The sequence below is a fragment of the Gavialis gangeticus genome, unplaced genomic scaffold (genome assembly GCF_001723915.1).
Source record: "Gavialis gangeticus isolate Ggan-Ray unplaced genomic scaffold, GavGan_comp1, whole genome shotgun sequence".
Classification (NCBI taxonomy): domain Eukaryota; kingdom Metazoa; phylum Chordata; order Crocodylia; family Gavialidae; genus Gavialis; species Gavialis gangeticus.
In genome coordinates, this window is record NW_017729022.1 from 134,724,765 (window position 1) to 134,731,513 (window position 6,749).

At 40.8% G+C, this 6,749-nt stretch overlaps 1 protein-coding gene across 5 annotated transcripts in view; it reads left to right on the forward strand.

Moving 5' to 3' along the window:
* Positions 1 to 6,749, forward strand: part of PLCB1 (phospholipase C beta 1) — a 948,624-nt gene that overhangs the window by 191,268 nt on the left and 750,607 nt on the right. The window contains exon 1 of one of the 5 annotated variants that reach the window (XM_019516219.1): positions 1,823 to 1,905. The exons of the other annotated variants lie outside the window; for them this stretch is intronic. The gene's annotated coding sequence lies outside the window, so the exon portion shown is untranslated. Of the gene's footprint in view, positions 1 to 1,822; positions 1,906 to 6,749 lie in introns of those variants that run through there. 5 annotated transcript variants of the gene reach the window in all.

Genomic DNA, 6,749 nt, shown 5'->3' on the forward strand with positions numbered 1-6,749 from the left:
GTCTCCCAAATGGTTCATAACATAACCAAATTTGGGTAGATTTTCACAGGGTTGAAAGTGGTACATCCATGCTTCAGAGAGCTCCAAAAATTGCTCCAGTTGAAATAAAATGCTGTTCTTTCTTATTCCTATGTCTATACCATATCATCCACTTAATTGGAAGATGCTTAATTGAGAGACCAGTCTTACTGGGACTTCTTCCAGGCAGCTGTCTGAGTTTAAGCCCCAGATTGGCCCTCTAGCCATCAGACTGCCTTACTCAGCCTCTCTCAGTTAAGTGATGCAGTCTCTTTTTTAAGTATTCTAAAAACATTTTAAAATTACACAACATCTCATAGTTACTACAAAGGTGAGAAAAAATTAGCGCTCATTGCTTTTTGGATTCACAACCATCGCTTCCATTTGTCACTTGGCATCCTCTGCATTCAACACTTACTTTAACACCTGTTTAAATCCTATTTAGATACATACGTGGTTTGTGGCTGTTAAGTGGGAATTATGGTGCCTTCCTGATTTAAGCAACAGCCCTCTATTGAATATCTTGGTGTGGGAAGTATTCAGTCTTGCCACCTTTTACCACACACAGATGGTGGAAGCACGAGTGCAGTCTTTGTGTCCTCTTGCTGTCACATCCACAGCTCAAGAGGATGCATTGGCCAGAACATGCCTCCCTTGAGTAAACTCAGGAAGGAAGTTTTAATCTGCTGTGATAATTTTTAGGAAGATTAAGAATGAAAAGTGCACATTTGTTGACAGAAAAAAAAATTATACTACATGTCTGTGGTAAGGTGTAAACCATACAGAGTTGCATTGAACCCTGTGTGGTTTGTGTGATGCTTCAGAGCAGTTGTGGTGGGGATGAATCTGTCTTGCTGAATGTGTATGAGTTGTATACTGATTATATATGCACGTCTGAAACAGAGATTGTTTACCCCAGTTACCATTCTCTATCACAAAACTTAAAGAATAGGGCCCATATTTCCAGATACTTTTTCTATCCATAATTGCTCTGTCAATTCTGTTAATTCAGTTTGCTAACTTGTAGATTTTAACCATTATTTTCCTAGCAACTGTGCTAGCTTTGAGGAAAAAAATTGTGCATGCTAAATTGATATCTGGAAGATTTTCAGTGTCTCCCATGGAATAATTTTGGGCTTTGTGTAGTGCATTAGTTTGAGAGACATGGGCTTTCCTCCCACTATAGCAAGCTGAAACTGCAGGTGCTGACTCTCCCACCCCGATGCCTTATCAGTCTGCTTGCCTATCACTAACATCATCATCTGTCCTAGTTTTAGGAAAGACCGTTTCCATTTAGCAGAATTAAATTCTTCGTATTTTCCTTCTAAATTGTAATGCTGTCTCCTAGTCCATTATATTATAGGAAAGTTTCAATGTGTGTCCCCCCACTCTGTCCTTTGTTGTATCTCATATGCACAGTCAGGTGTAACGGGGTCAGTATTTTGCATCCTGCCAAAGAATCCAAGGGTACTTTATACCCAGAGTTTTCAGCTGATTTACCCTTGTCCTATAATTTACTCATGAGTTTTCTATGAGACAGTAAGTATGGGGCTGCTTATTCTCTTTAGGCACAATGCAACCCACCTTAGGATGAGAAATAGAAATGCAATGCCCACTCTCATATATGCCTCTTATGGAATAACTTATGCTTTCCCTCCATCAGGGGCTGAAGTTCTGTCCAGCCCGTATATGGGTTAACTTATACCATATGCCTGTTTTTATTTTGGTCTTGGCAGTCAGTGGTGTCATGACTTCCTTACCTACAGGTCACAAACCTTTGTCACAGGCTGCAGAAATAAGGAGTATATAGCAACTAGAATGTCCCACTTGCACTTTTTCACTGTCTTTTTTTTTTAGCCAACAGCTATATTATTCACCTAAATTGAGGTAAGATTGGGAAAATATTTCCTATTTAAACTTCCTCATGCATCTGATTGGCCTTTATAAGTACCTGCACCTTTTCCAACCCCTTTTCTCTTGGCATAGACATTTTGATGGATTAGTGAGAATTTTTTAAATAGGAATAGCTCCATGTTCTGTTACATGGTAAGCTCAGTGTCAGGAGATACTTTAAAATTCACAGGAAGTCAGGGTGCCGTTAGTGCAGCTGCTTTATTTTTGCTTTGCTTCTCTAGCATCTCAATACACTGCCACTAGATGCAAAAGGACAGGTTGTGCTAAATCTTTAATAGCAGCCTTAGTTAATATTGCAGGACCAAAAACTTGTGTAAGAATAGGGAAGATTCTTATTGTGTACATTTTCACAGTATCAAGACATGCCTACATTGCCAGTCTGTCACTGGAATGACACTTCTCTTCAGGCTGCTGTATAGCTCATTGCATCACCTAGTTGAGAATGAACTTTCTTAAAACATGTAAAAAGGCCAGGGTGATAATGGGGAATCTTAGTTACCAGACATTGAGCATCATACAGAACATTAGAGGAGGAGAAAAATATCAAGTTATGGCTGGTTCAGCTTGTGTAGGCTCACTTTCCCCTTCATTAGATGTATGAACAGACAAAGCAGGGAGAAAAATTCAAAGAATATGGTTGAGGATATGAGACTAGAAGTGAAACAACTGTGAGAGTTCTCCTATGGATAGACCAAAACTAAAGTGAGTGGGTAATAAGAAGTAGGGTCCAATCACTGCAATAAAATAGAAAGAGGTGCATAAGAAGGAGGAAAAGTACAGAAACCTGAATTCTTCAAGAGCCCAGCAACAGATTTTTAAAGCCACCAGTACTGCAACTAGAGCTGGACCTTCAAGAGAGCCTAGCTCCTGTTGCAATGCTTATGGGTAGATCTTAGGTTGAACTCTCTTGTAATTTCACTACTTCTATAGGTATTGAGTGAACTCTTTTGTAATTGTGGCCCCAGCTGAGGGGCACTTTGGAAAATCTGCCGCTTAATGGAATAGAGTAATAATGACCATAGCATTACAAAGGGAATTCAAGGTTCATCTAGTCCAAATTCTTGGACAGGTTCAGTTTAACTGTTCTTAAACCATCCCAGACAGATGTCTCTTCTTGAAAACCTTTAGTGAAGGAGATTTTCACAACTTCCCAAGTTGGCTTGCTTCATTACTGCTCTAACGATTTACGAATTTTTTCTGAGACGCTGTATTTTTGCTTTTGTTTTGTGTTTGTTTTCTAATTCTGAATGTGAATCCGTCCCATGCCATTAGATGTCTCATAGGGTATAATCAATATCTTAATTCATCTTGTTTGTTCAATGGCTTCATTGCTGCATTTCTATAGCTCCTTGTATGGGAGGAGATTGTTGGCTTAATTGTCCAGGCTCAAATTTGGAGGACTGGCTTTGTCCCTACTTTTTCACCTCTGAATTGTATAGCCCTATCAGGAATTAAATTTTCCTGCTTTCATAATTCTGAGTTATTGGTACACACAAATGTTCCTAGTGCATCAAGATACAGTCTCCAGGCAAAATGAAAGGTGATTATAGCAAAATAATTGCATGTTTCTTTTTTTACTAAAAGCCTGGTGTTTCAGGAAGTAATAAAAAAAAAAAAAAGAACATTGTGGTTATTTGAGGAAGTGCTCCATGCAATTAAGAGAGAAAGCAGCTGTTGAGACACCTAAAATATGGGGGAAAGAAGGGGATGAAAATGTAAATGGGAGAAAGAGGTCTCTCTAAAAGTCAGTGTAGCAGTTAAGATAGATCCCTTGGATGCTAAATGCTCAGGAAGTAAATACAGAGTTGGATATGTAGCAAGGAGGGAATATCTATTTTGCTCCAAAAGTTGGTATAGAGGGCATCCCTGGGTGGATAGGGTACATGCATTTGTACTCCTTCCTCTGGTCTGGATATATAATTTTTGGAAGGGTGAATACTAATGGTCAGGACCATATTTTCCAAATAGTTTAGTCCCTGTCTCTGAAAGTGTGATGACTACCACCTGTGCTGATAGTGGCCATTGAACCAGGGACCTAGAATATGAATTGTTGCAGCCAAAACTGCTTAGCTAGTTCTGTGACAGACAGCCATCTAATATGGGTTGCTCAGGATGGGATACCTAATGTATGCTTTCATTAAGGGGTTACCTTGTGGCATCAAATACATGGCTATGCTTTTAGAAGACCTTTATACGGTGGATGGGTGTTTCTTGTGAAAGCACTTAAATAAAAATTGCTCTGAAAATACACCTTCGTGTCCTCCAGCTTTGAGCCTCTAGGCTGGAAGTGGACCTAATGAACAATAAGCGTTTGCTAGAGCAGTTTTAAGACGGGTATTCTTTATATACTACACATTCTGGGTATTGCTTATTTATGTAAACATTTGGCTGCAGAGAATGGGAAATATTTCAAAGCACAGATCTTCTTGGAAAAGTGACTACGCAAAAAGGCATTGCAGGGATTCATGTTTATTTTGGGTCTGATTACTTCTGCATGGAGCTGATATGGAAAAAGTTGTTTTTTCTAACTACTGGTGATACAAAACTCAGCATGAGTTCTGAGAGCTAACCTGAGTTACTTTTCCTTGTCCTGCCATCAAGATTCGCTCAGCTAAACTCTGCCCTCAGTTTCACCAATTCTATCCCATTGTTTGCAGGTTATGTTTGTGCTTTTGGAGTTCAGATTTCTTTGACATGACTTGTATTTTTAATTCTTGCCAAGGGTACTTTGATCTCTGAGGTGCTTTTTTGTATGCATATATTTTGTAAGTTGAAAAATTAATTATATGAGGATCTAGTAAATTATAGAATCCATCTTGATACCCCTTTAGTGTAGCCCTAAGAGTATAAAGAGCTGAACGCTTAGTTTGAAACAAATATAGGACTCGGCAGGTGCACAGAGATGAGTTTACCGAGGGGTAAAACTGCAAATGAATGATAATTCCTTCTCTTTTGGCTAATGTCTGGTATTACACAGTATCTGCCTTTGGTAGATTTTTATCCTCATACTTTAGCAGTATTATGCAGCTTGTCTTACAAATAAATTATTTTGAAAGGAACTGCAGGGAAATGGTATTAGTCTCTAACCACTGCAGCCTGGTGCCTCCATCTCTGCTTCATCCCAGTCCTTTCTTTCCCTCCTCTTCCTTGTTCCCTTGCTGTTTATTAGAAAATATCTTTCCAGTACCTTTATTCCTGCCTGGTGACAGTAGGCATAGCTGGATTCTCTACAGCAGAGAAATGTGCAGAGGATTTAAGACCTTGACAGGGGGCAGTCAGCTAATGAGAGAGAAGCATGCTGCATCAGATGCAGGTTGTTGGGCCTGTGCTTCTGCATCCAGTAGCAGCTACCTCTCATTTTGGAGTCAGAGAAGAGATGTCAGAACCATTGAGACCTGGGAATGAAGTGCTAGTAGACAGATGAGTTTGGCATCTTCGTGGGCTCACATGGTTTCTTTTATTTCGTCTTCACAAAGAAAGCGGAGAGAAATGTTCTCTTGAATGAAAAATAGTATCCTGGGAGGGAAACTGGAATGCTAAAAGACTTTATTGGTGTACTGAAGCAGATGCACAGTAATTAGACCTGTTGAGAGTTGACAAACCTTCAGGCCAAGATGAATCGCATCCACAAATGCAAAAGGAAGCCGCAAAGGAAACAGAATGGCCTCCTTAAGTGAGCCATCCTACCCTTGATGTAGACCCACAACTCCCTTTAACTGGTGTAGGAGCTGTGTTGTGTTGTGGGCCTCAGGGGGAGTCTCTACCTTCTGGACTAAAGATCTGCCAAAGTGATTAATGTCCTTCCTACGTTTTAAGAAAAGGAGAAGGTTTTAAAAGAATGTAGACTCTGTTAGTGATGAGGAAAGAGAAGAATAAAATAATATAAAAAGGAACAATGATATCATTGCAGAAGTTAATGCTGATATCCTTTCTAAAAAATTAAATCAAATTAGGGGCTTCTAGGAACTGCTGCAGTACAAATAATAGTGATTCTTCTCTCCATCCTGAAACATTTCCTGATGATTTGGGCCTCTGCCCACCATCTCCCTGCCGTAGAGTCTGTTTTGTGTGACGTGGCACTCAAAGGGGGAGGGGATTATGTCTTTGGAATTGGATGAGAGGCCAATTCCATGATGAGGGTGGATAAGTTCCTTTATAAGCTCTGTTTCTGCTTCCCTTCAAATAGTTCATTTCCATGCTTAAATTTCATTACTGGCAATTCCTGCCCTGGGCAAAATGTCTTAGTGTGTTTTGTTTTTTTTTAAAGGAAAAATTAGGTGAATTGGACAAACTGTTTTTTATCTTAGGACGCTTTGAAAAAAAATGGTAGGTTTAAGCTCGGGGTGGGCAAAATATGGTCTGTGGGCCAGATCCAGCCCACGGTGGGGCTTTGCCCGGCCTGTGGTGGGTCCTTTGGTCCCACCTGGGTGAGGTGCTGCCTAGCTATGGTGCATCCTGCTGCCTCTGGGCGCACAGTGGAGCTAGGGTAACTCTGCAGCTGGACTGCCTTTCTAGACAATCTGGGTGGTGGTGGCCCCTACCTGCCCACCCTCCCACATCCACACATACCCCCACACTAGAAGTGCAATGATACATCGGTCCCATATCGTATTGACACTGATTTAAAAAAGGAAAATTGACATTATTGGTAATGTTGCCAGTGGTGCTCCTGGCCCCAGCCCACAGCAGCAGATCGCTCTCATCCCATATGCAGATCTGGGGGGCATATATCTCCCATGGTCTCCTGGGGTGTGTGCAGTGGCAGGAACCACCCCCTTTACCCATGTCCCCCAGATGAGCTGCGGCTCTGCCCCTTG